Source organism: Panthera leo, chromosome B2, assembly GCF_018350215.1.
Source record: "Panthera leo isolate Ple1 chromosome B2, P.leo_Ple1_pat1.1, whole genome shotgun sequence".
In the NCBI taxonomy this organism is placed as follows: domain Eukaryota; kingdom Metazoa; phylum Chordata; class Mammalia; order Carnivora; family Felidae; genus Panthera; species Panthera leo.
In genome coordinates this window covers 47,798,467-47,815,233 of record NC_056683.1, presented here as the reverse complement: position 1 = coordinate 47,815,233, position 16,767 = coordinate 47,798,467, and the positions used below count along the sequence as shown (strand labels likewise).

At 36.2% G+C, this 16,767-nt stretch overlaps 1 long non-coding RNA gene across 2 annotated transcripts; it reads left to right on the top strand.

Moving 5' to 3' along the window:
* The first annotated feature begins 390 nt into the window (after positions 1-390).
* LOC122220012 lies at positions 391-16,093 on the top strand. 2 transcript variants are annotated; one of them, XR_006202640.1, is made up of 3 exons: positions 391-625; positions 15,634-15,725; positions 15,943-16,093. It is a non-coding gene; the product is annotated as an uncharacterized LOC122220012 (long non-coding RNA). The 2 variants fall into 2 exon arrangements; XR_006202639.1 differs by lacking the exon at positions 391-625 and adding an exon at positions 11,514-11,654.
* The last annotated feature ends 674 nt before the right edge of the window (positions 16,094-16,767 follow it).

The following is a 16,767-nucleotide window of genomic DNA, read 5'->3' as shown; positions in this document are numbered from 1 at the left end:
AAGACTCTGGATCTTAATTCAACCTTTTGTTTTAGCTACCTCCCAGTCACACTGCTCTGGCAGGGGAATGACAGAGGGTGCTGCCATGGTATTGATATTTAAGAATGGACCTTCAGTTTCTCGACTAGGCTTCCTTTGACCCAGAGGGAGAGGGACCAGGGGAGGGCTCCTCAGTGTTCCTGGGTAGGCTGAGTTTCTGTTTGCCTTACTGGCCCTCTACTGATAACCATCCTGACTGACAAAGATAGGAATGCCTCTTATACATATTACTCATCACACAGCCCTGCTGATATCACAGAGGGTTGGCTCATTACTGCTGGGTGGTGGTGAAAATCTTGACTCTTTACTAGGCCCCTGACGCCACTCAGCCATGCAGAATGGAGTGTCTGGTTAATATTGGATGAGAGTGGAAGTCTGGGATGCCCACTTGGTCTCCACTAAAATTGAGGGGGGTGTCTCCTTACTGGCTCAGTGTGGATGGAAGTCCCAGCTCCCTGCTCAGTCTTCTGTGACATCACCTTATTGGGGTAGTATGTGTGTGTGCTGAGGGGAGCTTTGGTATACCTCAGATAGCCTGGTGAGGGTAAAAGTCTACATTCTCCACTTGTCCTTTGCTCGCCTTGGTGTAAGTGGGGCCACAGGGTTTTTTTTTTTTTTTTTTTTTTTTTTTTCCCCTGTGGTATTTAGGTGCAGTAATGTGGTTGATGTCTAAAAGTTTTCTGTTCTGATAGGCTTCCTTCTTCCTGCTCCTTTGGCTAGAGAGAGACTGCTTTTGTTTTGTTTTGTTTTGTTTTGTTTTTTTGATCTGCATCCTTTGGCAATTTTCAAGTATCAGCATCTTTGGCTCTAAGTCTGGGATATAAGAGATAAAAAGAAAACAGGTCTCATCACCTTGTCCTTTTGGGGGTTCTGAAGTCCCTAAGTAGTCTTAATCTTCCCATCTTTCAGAGTCTTCTTTTTCATTTCATTTTTATTTTATTTTATTTTATTTTTTAAAAAAATTTAATGTTTATTTATTTTTGAGAGAGAGAGACAGAGCGTGCCTAGGGGAGGGGCAGAGAGAGAGGGAGACACAGAATTTGAAGTAGGCTCCAGGCTCTGAGCTGTCAGCACCGAGCCTGACATGGGGCTTGAACTCGCAGACCATGAGATCATGACCTGAAGCTGAAGTCAGATGCTCAACTGGGAGCCACCTAGGCACCCCTTCTTTTTTATTTTAATATATGTAATGTAGAGAGGTTTTAGTTGTACTTAGTAGGAGGAATGTGTATGTCTACTCTATCTTCCTGGAAGGAGATGTTTGATTTTTTTTTTTTTTTTTAAGAAAAGAAACATTATAATTTGAAATTTTCCTGTGAATCTTCCCTGGTTCCATTCCTCTCTCTTTCTTTGGTTTTTAATTTTTCTTTATTTATGTGTTTTTGTACAGTAGTTATCCTATAGGGATTTTTACAACTTGATTTGTTTATTTGTCAAAAATATTTTTTGAAAACCACACATGTGAATATACAGACTCTAAGTTCATTAAGATTGGTGGCCACTTGGAGTTTAGGGTGATAAGAAACTGTTCAAAGCTGGGTTGACACATACATCTCAGAGAAATGGGCTATGAGTGTGCCATTTGTGGTCAGGAAATAGCTGTGACATTAATGAGTAGTAGCTGCTGGCAGAAGGAGAGGCCATGCCTGGTAGGTGTGGGAGATATCTGGATACTTTCCCAGGACTGTGCTGTCAGACCCATGGTACCACCACTGGACTATGACATGGGTGTGTAGAACAATCGCACATCTTTCTTGACCTCATGAAGTGTTCTAAATGCAGGCTGCAAGACCCTGGCAAATGTGTGTACTGAGTAGGGGAAGGCATAGGCTTTCCTCTAGACGGTCTCACCAACTGACTATGACAGAGAGGCTGGGCTTAGCCCTTCAATTAAATGTCCCAAATTGCAATGGCTCTTTTACAAAACTATTAGCAAGTATTTCCTTAGGAGTGGTTATATAATATGATTTAAAAATATACAAATAGGGGCACCTGGGTGGTTCAGTCGATTGGGCGACTTCGGCTCAGGTCATCATCTTGCTGTTTGTAGGTTCGAGCCCTGCATCAGGCTCTGTGCTGACAGCTTGGAGCCTGGAGCCCTCTTCATGTTCTGTGTCTCCCTCTCTCTCTGCCCCTCCCCTGCTCATACTCTGTCTCTCTCTGTCTCTCAAAAATGAATAAACATTAAACAAAATAAAAAAAATACCTAATATGCCTAAATGCTGATTGATGTGTGTGACCAGGGTCTTTTGAATTCTTTGGCTTTTCTGGGCTTTTCTTTGGTATTCCAGAGGCCAGTTTGGACTGAACTGAATATCCAAATAATATCTGAATAATAACTGAATAATAATAATAATCTTACCATCTTAAGATGGTAAGATATTCTTGGCTTTCTCGGACACTCAGTGACATTTAAAGACTACTGGGGCTTAGCTTTGTGCATATCTCAACTAATTAATACCAAACAATAATTGTAGGGCTTTGGTTTAGAGAATTCTAATCAGCCTTGAAGCCAATGAACCATTAAAAAGATTTCTACATTGAAGCTCACTTCACAAATGAGAGTTGTATTTTTTCCATGTGAGGCTTATACCCAGACATCTTTGGGATCTTAAACATCATGATTTTGCATGACAAACTTTCATTAGGTTGGGGAGATATTACAATAATAATCTTTTTGTTATAATCTTATTTATATTTTTCTATTCCCTTATTTCTATAATTGATGGCTAGGGATTCTTTACTGTTTTTCTTCTTTTCTTTCATTTTATATTTTTATTTTACCAAGATTACATTTATGTACCTTTGAGCAAAAATATTTGAGCCACATGACTGAGCTAACGTTACATTTAGAAGTTATTTTATTAGGCTGCATTTTAATTTTATTCCATTTGTCCTCATTAAACAACTGTTTGCCCCCTCAGGCATTTTAGTGCTAACTTTCTGACTCTATATTGGTTCCCAGGCTGTAAAAGTTGAAGCTTATTTGAATTTTTTGCCTAGGACTCTTTTAAAAATACACATAAAAAAACAACTTGAGATATTCTAAATGTTTTGTATGTATACCTGCTTTGGTAACATAATATTTGTTTTACACCCAAGGGATAATATCCTTAAATGATAATAATAGCATCTGAGTAAATAATTTTCTCTAAAAGGGATGGATGTGTGTATGTGTGTGTGTGTTCCTAAAAAGGATATGTGTGTATGTACATTTATGTTTATACACATGAATGTGTAGATATAGATATCTATCTATCTATATAGTTGACTCTGGAACTATTAATATGGGTTTGAACTGCATGGGTCCACTGTTACACAGATTTTTCTATAAATACAGTACTGTAAATATATTTTCTCTTCCTTATGATTTTCTTTTTTTAAAAAAAGTTTATTTATTCTGAGAGAGAGAGAGTAGGGAGGGGAAGAGAGAGAAGTAGAGAGAGAGAATTCCAAGCAGGCTCTGCACTGTCAGTGTAGAGCCTGATGCAGGGCTTGAACTCACTAACCCATGAGATCATGACCTGAACCAAAATCAAGAGTTGGACACTCAACTGACTGAGCCATCCTGGTGCCCCATGATTTTCTTGTATTTTTTCTCTAGCTTATTTTTATTGTAAGAATACAGTATATAACAAAATATGTATGTGGTAATCAACTGTTTATGTTATTGGTAAGACTTAGTAGTTAGGCTTTTAGTAGTAAAGTTTTGCGTGAGTCCAAAATTATATGCAGCTTTTTCTACTGGTGGTGGGGGAATTGGTGCCCCTAACCCTTGTGTTGTTCGAAGGTCAACTGTATGTATTTATGTGTATGCAGTGTATAAATTTACAGTGTGTAGGTTCTGCCTAGGACTACATGAAGCCAATGGGTCCCTGTGGTGTTCAAACTCCATCCTTAGACACCATTTTCTCCCCCCGCCATTCCTCTGCCCCTTCCATTCACTCTTCCCCCTCTGCAGTACTTCACTGGAGGAACAGGAAGGAACAGGAAATAGGGATGAAGAGCTGGAGAGAGAGGATGTGGGCCATTCTCATAATCTTTTCTGAACAGTCCACATTTTCCACCATGCTGGAGTTGTATTTTTCCACTGCTCTTTTCTACTCTTCTCTGGGTTGGGGGTAGTGGTGGTGGTGGTGAGAAATGAATCTAGATACCTGGTTCTTGCCAGCTTAAAATTATATTGTTACAAATTCTCATTGTATAGAAGTCCTTCAATCTCTGTGGACTTTTTTTTTTTTTTAAAGTAGGCTTCATGCTATGCACAGAGCCCAATGTGGGGCTTGAACTCACAACCCTGAGATCAAGAACTGAGCTGAGATCAAGAGTCAGATGCTTAACTGACTCAGCCACCCAGGCGCCCCTCTGTGGACTTTTTGTTAAGGGATTTAACAGTTGCTTTAAATTAAGAGATTGATTTTCATCTTTAGGGTACTTTTCTAGATTTAAATATGTAATTTATCTTTTGTTTTTTCCTCTTTTTATCAACATCTTGGTACCTTAACTGCTTTATAATTTCCTTCCTCGGGTTTCTTCCTCTTCCCAATCTTTTTGCCCTCTGAAACTATTGTGGCAGAGATCAAGTTCAGAACTATATAAATAGCTGAAGAGAGTTTTCTTTTTTTATGTTTATTATTTATTTTGAGAGAGAGCATGAGCATGAGTGGGGGAGGGGTAGAGAGAGAATTCCAAGCAGGCTCCATGCTGTTAGTGCGTAGCCCAATGTGGGGCTTGATCCCATGAACTTTGAGATCATGACCTGAGCCGAGATCAAGAGTTGGATACTTAACTGACTGAGCCACCCAGGTGCTCCTTAAAAGAGTTTTTCAATAGCAAAGGAAAATAATTTCCTTTTTGTTGTTCAAGCTATCAAAATTCTTACTTTATTTTCTGTATTAGTGCCATATTCATGGTATGTTCATTTGAATTAGTTTTGTACATTTTCTTTTTACTTAACTGGAAAGAATTTTAGTCAGTGTGAACAACAATTTCATTTACTATATCCACACATATCAAAACTCCCTCTTCCAATGAAATCGGTTACTTGCCCGAGCAAAAAAAACCACTGTATGATCATGAATTTTATACCTTGTTGTAATAACTTCAATTTTTATATTTGTTGGTGGCTACTGAATTTTGATTTTGGAATATCCTACTAATTAAGACAATTTTCATAGTGTAATAAAAAAAATTCTCAGCCATATGATTAACTAAAGGAAAGAATGTAAAGTAACCCTACTGAATATGTGTGTGTTGGGCACACACTAGAAGTAACATAGGTGTGAACTCTTAACCATAGGTAGGTACTGAAGAATGTAAAAAGCTGAATAACTGCTTAATTGTTCTTAAGTGATTAAAATACAGTGTTGCGGGGCACCTGTGTGGCTCATTTGATTAAACTTCCAACTCTTGATTTTGGCTCAAGTCATGATCTCAGTGTTCATGAGTTTGAGCCCTGCATGGGGCTTTGTGCTGACAGCACCGAGCCTGCATGGGACTTTTCTTCTCTCTCTGCCCTTCCCCGTGGTTGCACTGTCTCTCCCTCCCTCCCTCTCTTTCTCTCTCTCTCTAAATAAATAAATCTTACCATATATGTAAGAAAAAGAAATGGAGCCTAGAGTTGGAAGTAATATGGCAAATAGGATGTTCTGAAGGATACAGCAAATTTTCAAAAATGTGTAACTGATAAATGCAATCTTAAAAACTATATATATATGTATATTAGTGTTGCCTAGGGATGAAGAATACCTTAATCAAGGTTTAGGACTTTTATTGATCCAACACTTTAAACATTTGGAACCCCATCATAGACAATATTATAATGATAATGTGATAATGATAAAAATGTTGTGAATTTCATGGACAAGCAGGCTGATTTAACAGAAAGACTCCTCATAGCTTTTTTCTGTTATAATTATGTGACCTTGGGATCATCTTGAACAAGTTGTGAACGTCTAGTGCTCATCTCTAAAATGGGGAAGCAGTAGATGGCACAGTGAAGTTGTACATTGGTTGCTTTCTTACCTACATGACAAAGATCACAACTCAAAGTAACTGTTGGGATATTCTTTAAATTTACTATTACTGTCACCAAATAAATTGGTTTATGCCTCTCTTTGAAGTAGAAGAGAGAGAATTTGGCTCTTCGATAATTTATTGGAAGTGTCTTAATACAGTTCATATATGGAACAAAAGCCATGCCTACATAGGAAAAATGGCAATAAGAAAAGAATTGTGTTTCTCTGTTTCTGTTGGGGGGGGGGCACCTCTTTATTATGTATTAGGAAAAGGAGCTAAGTATGTTACACAAACTGGGTTCATGTCCTAGCTCTGCCACATACCGGTGTCATTTAACCTCACATTTCCTTGCCTCAAAACAATGGTGTTAATGCCTGCCCTGCCTAATTCATGGTAACAGCATGAAGATTAATTTACATTCATTTCCTCTTTTAACTCACACTGCACAAGATCACTTGGAGGTGCAGGAACCTATGGGTTACTCTCCCATGTGAAACAGTGCTTTGCATTGCTTGTAGTTTTTAAGATTGCATTTATCAGTTACACATTTTTGAAAATTTGCTGTATCCTTCAGAACATCCTATTTGCCATATTACTTCCAACTCTAGGCTCCATTTCTTTTTCTTAAGCAAGTGAAATATGCATAAAAATGTGAGGATGCTTCAGTTTGTTCCAGAATGATATTTTGATGCATAGTACTGGAAGCATAAAACCGGCTTGGTTGGGACTAATAAAATTTCATGTTTTTTCCCTTATTCACAAATGTTAATGATCCTTTCAAAAAAAATCTCAGTTTTACAAGATAAAAATGGATAGTTTAATGTCATCTTATTCCAATCCTTGTTTTTGAACGTTTCAGTATTTGTTAAACTGAAGTGTCTGTCGGTAAATAATATTCACTCATACTTCTTGCTTTTTCTTTTTAATGTTTTGAAAAATTTGACTCTGATGGAAAAATACTGATTAACTATTCCAAAACTATTTTGATCATATTCCAAGACCCAAGTGGTGCATGAATAAGTTCTTTAAGTTTTATATTTTAAAAATAATTGGATCTTTCTAATCCTAGGTGTCCATGTCCCATGTGTTAGCTGGCACAGAACTAAGTAAATAACCCTTTTTTGTATTTGCATTTTAATTTCCCCTTAACGGTTTTGCAATCTATGTTTTCATACAGAGAATATGTCTGCATTATAAATAGATGTCACTTGAGCTGTCATTTCAAAGATCTATGATAGGATTCTGAAAGTCTAGAGACAATGTTTAAAGTGGCAAATTTAGTTAGAGTTTTTGAAACATTTTTTTTAACTGTGCCCCTTAAGATGAAACATTATATAACCCCTAATTGATATCATAACTTGTGGTGTACTACTTATTAATATGAATTACACGCATGCATCAGTTTGATTTAAAGTTTACAAGATAGTTTTTAGACAAAATTATACATACAGCATAAAACCGGATTTTCACCACACTCCCCTTTGATTTTGTGCATACATAATACATACATACATAATGTTTCATAAATACATTCTATCAGTACAGATAGAGTTTTCCCAAATACATGTCATTCTTCTAATAAAAGCTAAAGACATTTTATATAATCCGAAGGATACATCATATAAGTGAAATAAGCCTCTGGAATGTTTATTTCACATTAATGCTTGAATTAACTGTGACTTTGGTGGATTTTTTCGTTGAATTATATCTTTTTGTAAATTCTGTTTTAAAAATGATATTACATTGTTCCTGTTCCTTGCTGAAGTATACTTTGCAGTGGGAAATATTATAAACTAAACACTTCCCATCTGGCCCTGCCAGGGTGAATGTTTCCCTCACAGCCTTGACTTGCAGTCGAAGCTGATGTGAGAGTATGTCATGGTTGTTTTGACAGTCCGGTCATCCTAATCCAGGGATCCGATCCCTATGGTTTGTCAATTATCCTGCTAACCCTACAGCGAGAGCAACACTCAAGGCACTGAACTGTCAACCAATAACCAAGAAATAATGTCAGGAGCCAGAGAGGCAGGAATGAGAGAGGGATGCTTTTGACAACATAAGTCTGCATCATTCAACATTTATTTTATTTGTGGGAGCTCGTAACAAATTAATTATGAGAATCACATGATGAAATGTCATCCATTGCTTTGGACATTCTTTTGTGTCTAAATTTAAAAAGCAAGGATTTGGCTGCTTGTATAAGTTTTCCTAGCATACGGTTCTGGAACATAATTCTATATAGAAAATGGCTAGATCACCTGAACTTAATTTGATTGTTAGTGAGTTTTGTTTTCTCACCTGCTTCATGTTTACTGTAAGGTCTTTAGGAAAAAAAATATGCGCCTGGGGATTATGTGTGTGCTCATGGAAATAATTTTGAAAGTTACTCGGAGTCCCATTAATATGGAAATGAACATAAATATGGGGTGTGAAATTGTGCCTTATGTATCACAAAAATGCATACAAATCCAAGAATTTCAAAGGGAAACGTATTTTTGAACAATTCTTGATCATTAATAGTTTAAAAAAAGAAATAGAAGGGACTTTTAAGTGACAATGGTATCTATCTTAAAATGAGAAAATGATAATGAGGCTGTAAATCTGTAACTGCTCTTGAATAGGGCCCGGTGGAACTCTTGAGTGACATCAGCCAACGTCTACATGGCTTTTGATTCTGCTCTAGTTTGCAGTCTGTGTTTTATGCATGTATCAGTTCAAATATCTGTGTATATATCAATTCAAATATTATGCGTACATAAACTAAGTGGCAGACCATGATTAACCAATGCGAGCCTGGGATCGATTTTCAAATACATGTTTTATTGCTGTATCCAAATGAGACTTTTTACCTGTATGTCTTTACTTAGGAAAATATTGAATGAGTCAAAATTCCTGCTTCATAAAATGCAAAAAGTTTGAAATTTAAATACATTTTGTGAAATTCCAATAAATATTCATACTGGCTCTTGGGATTTAATGACTACAGAACTTATTTTTCCTGGTTTGAAAATTATAAAGTTACTTATAAAATCATGCTTATTTTGGACAGTTCCCAAAAATAAAGAAGAAAGAAAAACACAAACATAATGTAGACATTCATATGTATATTCGTTTAGAATATATATATCAGAAAAAAGATCACATTATATCGATAAAGTTGTACCCAACTTTTTTTTATTTAATGCATATGTTCCCATATTATAAAAAAAATATTTGAAAATAAAATTTTGACACTGTTATATTTTAATATATGAATATAGCATAATTCACTTAAGTAAGTCTCTAATGTTGAGTTTCATATTAGTTAAATTGGAAAGGATATAAAGTGATTGCAAGGGATAACTCTTATTTCTGATTTAGTTTAGACTTATTTCTGATTTTCATTTTAGGATGGGTTTGTTTCAGGTAAAATTATAAGTCAAGGAGTATCAATAAGTTTGATCATCTGGGAGGACTTCAAATCTTATTTAAAGTTAATGATTAGCTCTTAAAAAAAAAAAGAGGCTCTTGTCTGGCTCAGTGTGTGGAGCATGTGGCTTTTGATTTCCCATTGTGAGTTTGAGCCACCTTCTGGGTGGAGAGACTACTTAAAAATGAAATGAGGAGGGCACCTGTTGGGATGAGTGCTGGGTGTTGTATGGAAACCAATTTGACAATGAATTTCATATTATAAATAAATACATAAATAAATAAATAAATAAGCAAGCAAAAAATATAATCTTTAAAGAAATTAAAAAAAAATAAAGTGAATAATTAGCATTAGAAATTTCCATAGCTCCTTAATATATTGTTAATTTCTTCTTTTTAGGCTACTGCAGGTGTAGTTGATTAGTAATTATTAGTTATTTGTTAGGTTTTCTGATAAAACAGAAACATGTCATGGCTGAAAAATAGCATTGGGGACATTAGAAGAAATATTTATATTTTTTTAAAGTTTATTTTTATTTAGGGGCACCTGGGTGGCTCAGTGAGTTAACAGGCAACTTTGGCCCAGGTCATGATCTAAGGGTTCATCAGTTCAAGCTCCATATGGGGTTCTATGCTGACCACTCGGAACCTGGAACCTGCTTCAGATTCTGTGTCTTCCTTTCTGTCTGTCCCTCCCCTTCTCATGCTCTCTTGCTCTCTCTCAAAAATAAATAAACATTAAAAAAATGTTTTTTAAAAGTTTATTTTTATTTATTTTGGGAGAGATAGAGAGCAAGTGAGGGAGGGGCAGAGAGAGAGGGAGACAGAATCCAAAGTAGGCTCTGTCAGCACAGAACCTGATGCTGAGCTCCAACTCATAAACCATATCATGACCCCAGCTGAAGTCCAGGAGTCATGCGATGCTTAACCCACTGAGCCACCCAGGCGCCTCAGAAATATTTATGTTTTAATCTAGGTATTATTTCTCTGTGCTAGTGGCTTAATCAAAAACTAATATGGTGGATGGCAGATTCCACGTTTGTGGGTTCAGATTCCACTGTTACTTCATGTAAAATATACTATATTCTCAGACAGACTCTGTGCTTTAATTTCTCCTTCTGTAAAGTGAAGGATTGCCCAAATGATTGCCCACCTCTTTGAGTTGTGGAGAGGATTCAATTAGGAAATGTGCATCATCTCCTTCATGCAGTGCCTGGCACATAGAGAGCCTCCAGTGAATGTCAGCTGCTGCTATTACTGGAATACAGCCATTAGCAAATAAAAATGTATTCAGATTTAACAAGCATTGCATTTCTTGTGAGGAAGTCAAGAATAGCAAATATTTTCATTAGGTACATAATACCTGGTTAAAAAAGCTTTTCTTTGTAGCAATACAAACTTTTTTTTTTTTTAGAAAAGTACAATGTAATATAGTAGCAATTATTCTTGCCTGCTGGGAGCAGCAGAGAAGAGAGATCCTAGTAAGTGTCTTTGTGTTATGTGTTCTATGTCTTATTAGCTCCACGTGTAAGGATGCTACATTGGTATTATGTAATGTAGTCCAGAGCTGCTTCAACTTTAATGAGTCATTTGGGGATCTTACTAAAAGGCAGATTCCGTAAGTCTAGGCTAGGTCCTGAGATTCTGTATTTCTGGCAGATCTCAGGTGATGCTGATGGTCCAATAGGTACATTGAGTAACAAGGATTTAGAATAAAAAATGATGTTAGTGAAGTTTGATAGTGAGTTTTTAAATTCAAAAGAAAAACCTTGCATATTATAAATTTGAGTCCTCTCAGTGTCTTGCAAAAGTGGGAAGTTAACACAGTTACATAAAACTAATATCCTCAAACAATTGGCAGTGGGGGAGAAGAACAGCATTAAAAAAAAAAAAAAAAAAGAAAACCGAAACTCTCCATCCACTGATCTTTGGCTGTCTGCAAATACCAAATGAATATTTGGTGCCAGGCTGGGTTTTGTTTTTTCTTCCTCTCTGGCTGCTTCTCAATGTCACTGCCCTCACAGAATGGTGTGGTTTCTTTCAGCTGGCCTCCACCCAGACACAGAAGCAGTAATCACATCATATCAATATTGTTTAATAATGACCATGATGAGGACACAGACTTTCCTCACATCAGAATCTTTGCTCTGCCTGCTTTTGGCCTACTATCCTCACCTGATTATTACAGAGTAGGTATGCAGCCCGGAGGTGTATAAAATATTGCACAACTTTTCCAAATCTTCTGTGAACATCCTTTACTCAAAGACTTAGAAAATTCTATTAACACAAATATGGATCATTTATAGCATAGAATTTGTGTGCATTAAAAAACAGTACGAAAACTTAATGGTAGACCACCTCTGTCTGTGTTCCTATACCCCAGGGATATTATTTCACATTATTGTGCCTTTAAAAGTAATTTCAAGGAGAAAATATGAAAGCTATTGGGAGTGAAAAGAACAAGAGAAGAAACCAGGGAGGCAGCATGATAGGAAAATTGATATAAGTCAAAATACTTAGTTTCTAATCCTTGCTTTGCCATTCACATCCTTGGCCAGGCTTTATCTCTGTGGGCCTCCTCAGTTTCTCATTTGCAAAATGAAACAGACTGAACAGCCTCCAAACGCTGGCTCTCTATGATTTTATGATTGAATTATTCTTTTCTTCTGAGACTTTTACCCTAATTCATAGGCGGCCAGTTGACGATTTTGTGTGGTAGAGCCTTCCCTAGCCCTGGCTCCTATGGTAGTCTCCATCTGTGACCAGCACTGTCAGTCATTCTGTGATTATTTTCACTGTTCTGCAGAGTCAAAGGCCTACCCTAGAGATGGAGTTTCATTTGAAATACAGTTGAGTGTACATGACGCTAAAAAACGTGTTACCCCACGTGCAATGGGGTAAGTCTCTGAGAGAATTTACCCCCTGAATTTAGGGTATCAATGAGGCAGTGTAAACCACCAGAACAGCGACTTGACAATTTGTCACTCAACTTCAGCAAAACTATAGAGGAACAGCACAATGAATTAATGAATAGCAACAAATCCCCATGACAACATGTTAGTTCATTAAAATTTTATCAGCATTCTTCCTAAGGAAAGTGTGCCTTCTGTTCTATGTTGAGTTTCTTCAACATTGTTTTACAGCCAATTCGCAGCATTCTGGTGCTTCAAAATTAGTTCCTGTGGAGAGTGAGATACACATAGACTCTATATTGTGTCACACATGGGTCTCCTGGGTGTCACGATGAAATATTGCCTGCATTTTTGTGTATCTTATGGCTTAAACATTAACAAGCATTTCCCCACTGCCTTTTTTTGAGAGTACGTTAATTAGCTGAAAATCCATCTTTGTGTTAATTTTTAGCAAATGTATTAAATTGCATTTCATAAATATTTTTCTAATACTCAACAAAAAAAGCATCAAATTGTATGTGGTGGTGGTGGGGGGGATAGCAGAACATTTTTGCTTCCTGCCACAGTGGCATTTTCCCTCTGGTTTTGGAATACACAAAGTAACTCATGAGCCTGGATAATTTCCTTGTATTCTTTTCCTCTCTTTGAAAATGTTTTTATGTATAATCCAGATGCCAGTGGTCTGGGTGTTCCTCTATCTTCCAGCATAGAAGGGATATATTTCCCTTTTATAATTAAAAAAATCTCATAACCCCATCCTATAAACAATAGGGAATGCAGCACAATTCTCAATATTTTCTAGGGCTTTGAGATGATTATATTCTATTTAATTTCTGCTATGAGTTCTACTGAATTCCTAATTTCACGCATGTCTCTCCTTTTATAAAAGTATCTAAATGGACACCTATACAGAAGTCAGCCTTCTTTACTTTATTGACCACAAATTGAGGATTATGGCAATTTAGCAACCTCTTTATTTACCTCCACAAATTGATGATTATGTATTGCTGAAGAATGTGAATTTAGAACATTCATCAATATATATATGACCATCATGAAATCTGTTTTTTTTGGCACAGAAATTGAAGGAATGATTTTTTCACATGTCATTAAGTGGGTTTACACTGGACTTAATTATGAATTTGTGAATCTGTGTAACCTTTGTATTATAAATTTTAGAGAAGTATCTCAAATAAAATCACAGAAATCTGTGATTGACCTTGACCTAAAAATCATTTTCTACCATATGCTAAAAATAAACAGACATACACAGCAAAATTTGTGTATAAGGATATTAATGACAATGTTGTTTATAACAAGAAAAATGGACCTAATGTAAATATCTGATAAAAGTTAGTTAATATAATTTGTTACATTCCTAAATCGAATACTAGTCTGTCATTAAAAATAATGAGATAAATCATGATTTCCTGACATAGGGAATTATTCATAATATATTGGTAAATTATAGGAAAGTATAACATGATTGTATATTTGTCCCAGAGTGTCAGTAAATATGTGAATACTTGTGTGAGATAAAGTCTATAAGACAAAACCAGAAAGTTAATAGTATTGACCACTAGGATGTGGGATTTAAGGTTGATTTTTTTTCTTTACTCTTATTTTCTAATTTTTCTCTCATGGCCACGTAATACTTAGTAAAATCTTAAAAAATAAAAAAAAGTGTTTAATCATAAATTTTAGAAATTTTAGAAAAACCAATTGCAAGGCTCACTTTTTTTTTGAGAGAGCAAACAAAGGAGAGAGGCAGAGGGAGAGAGAGAAAGAATCTTTTTATTTATTTTTATTTTTTTAATTTTTCAATATATGAAATTTATTGTCAAATTGGTTTCCATACAACACCCAGTGCTCATCCCAAAAGGTGCCCTCCTCAATACCTATCACTCACCCTCCCCTCCCTCCCACCCCCCATCAACCCTCAGTTTGTTCTCAGTTTTTAAGAGTCTCTTATGCTTTGGCTCGAGAGAGAAAGAATCTTAAGCGGGGCTCTACACCCAGTGTGGAGACCATCGTGGGGCTTGATTTCATGAATGTGAGATCATGACCTGAGCTGAAATCAAGAGCTGGACACTTAACTGAACCACCCAGGTGCCCCAAGAATCATTTTTATAGGATAAATAAATGCATCAGAATCTATTTGCATTATATATGGCAAGATATCTTAACAGCCCCACTATAGGCATTTTAGTTCAAATAATTCTTTGTTGTGGGAGCTGTCCTGTGTATCGTGAGATACTTAACAGCATCCTTGGCGTCTACTTACCTGATGCAGGTAGCATCCTCCAGTTGTGACAGCCAAAAATGTCTCCAGACATTGCCAAATGTCCCCTGGGTGGGAGGAGGGGCAAAACAACACCCAGTTGAGAACCACTGATTTACAGGTATTGATTGATTGATTATACTGTGAACCATGATTCTTAATTTGTACGTGGAACAATTATCTTCCCTTACATATTCATTCTTCCAGTAATATTTCGTCATTTCATGCCTCCATATTGAAGGGGAAGTTGCTTTTTCCTTTTCTCAGAGACTGAACTAGAGTAAATTGACAAGGTGATCCAAGGCTTGGATCACTGAATCTGAAAGGATTATCTGTCAGTGTGATCACCATGGCTAATTGCTCAAATCAGAGCCATCACTTGTACTCCAAATCAGAGCTTGTACTCCCAAACTCATGGGCTCCACACCTGACATTTACCTTAACAATAGGAGAATGTCCAGCCAGCTCATTCTAGAGTCCAAAATTTAAAAATGATTTACTGTAAATATAGTATGTTATTATTTCCAATAATTATACTGACTCTGAAAAATATATGATTCTTATGATCATGAGACATGGCTTTGAGTTCTGAGCCTGCCACTTTCCTGTTAACATGAATATGGACAAGTCTTTAACCTCTTTTAGTTAAAGTTTTGTCATTTGGAAATAAGGGTAATATTAGCAGTCCCACTTAATTACATCATTGTAATAAATAACAAGTGCATTTATAGCTTAAAAGTGCTGTGTAAACTGCCAAGGACTCCATGCCCATTGGGAATTCATTTCTCATGAAGGTTATTGGTAGCTGAGGTTGCTACGGCAACCTTTCTGGTTTGTAATGTTCCAAAAGCAATGCCCAATATATACATGGCATCTATTTACACCTAGAAAGCAAATAGGGATAATTAAGGAATTTAACTTGAATTATTTAACTGGTGTCTTCTGAATGTCCCTGTTCCCTTTGTCATGTTTCAGTGCTCATAGTAGAAATGAAATAAGTCTCAGATGCTGGTGGATATGGAATATAAAACTAAACAAATAAGAAAGGGAGAGAAAGTAAAATAAAGGTGAATTCTTAAAAATATATAGCATCACAGAAATTAGGAAACACATGTTTGAGCTCATTTCAAGAATTACCAGTGTGAGATTTCCTCTGATAGTTGTTTTCCCTGCTTTATTCAACTCTGTTAAAATGAATCAACCAATGGGGCTTCTGCCATATCCCCCAGGAGCCTCTGCTACACTGTAATATAACTAAACATTAGAATATCTTTTTCTGATTAGCTGTCTCACAGCTTCTCTCCAAAACATCCCCTGTGGATTTCAGAAAATTATAGCAAGCTAGCATCTGAACAAGAATGGAAGATATGCCAGCTCCTTTGCCTGATAACTACTATGCCTGCTAAGTTCAAGATTGTACTTTGACAACTTTAAGAAAGCAATAATAAAATGGATTTTAAAACATATATCAGCCAACTACTTGCTTTGACTTTCATGTATTCTTACTTTTCAGTTCTTCAAAGTTAAGATATAAGGTCAGATTTAGATATGGTGCCCAAACAGAAGAGGATAATAAATACTTGAGTAAAATGTGGGATATATTCATGTGTGCATGTGTACGTGTGTGTGTGTGTGTGTGTGTGTGTGTGTGTGTGTGTGTATTAAATAATCCCTGCAAAAGGACATAGGGGTATTATGGTTCCAACACGACAAACCTATGTAAACTAATATTACTTTGCTTTCCACCATGTGCAAAGAAAATGCAGCAAGTTCTCTGATTAGCAAGAAAAACATTTTCAAATTAGTTTCCAAGGACAGGGAATAAATTTGGGATTAACTTCTTTTGTTTAGTTTTGTTTGGTCTTCATGGGGAATAACACACATTTGAGAAATGATCAAGGGATAGCTTTAAGAGAGTTAACAGCCATAAACTTATAGGTATACAGATCTAGAAGGGAGTTAATGTAATTAACTGAGATGCGAGAAATGGCATGAGAATCCTCAATTTGTCTGGGGAAATGACTGGATCCATTTTTGATAGTTATTCTGTTATTGACAGACTATGCACATACATATCTAATCATTTAGCAAGCAGATGGAATTGACAAT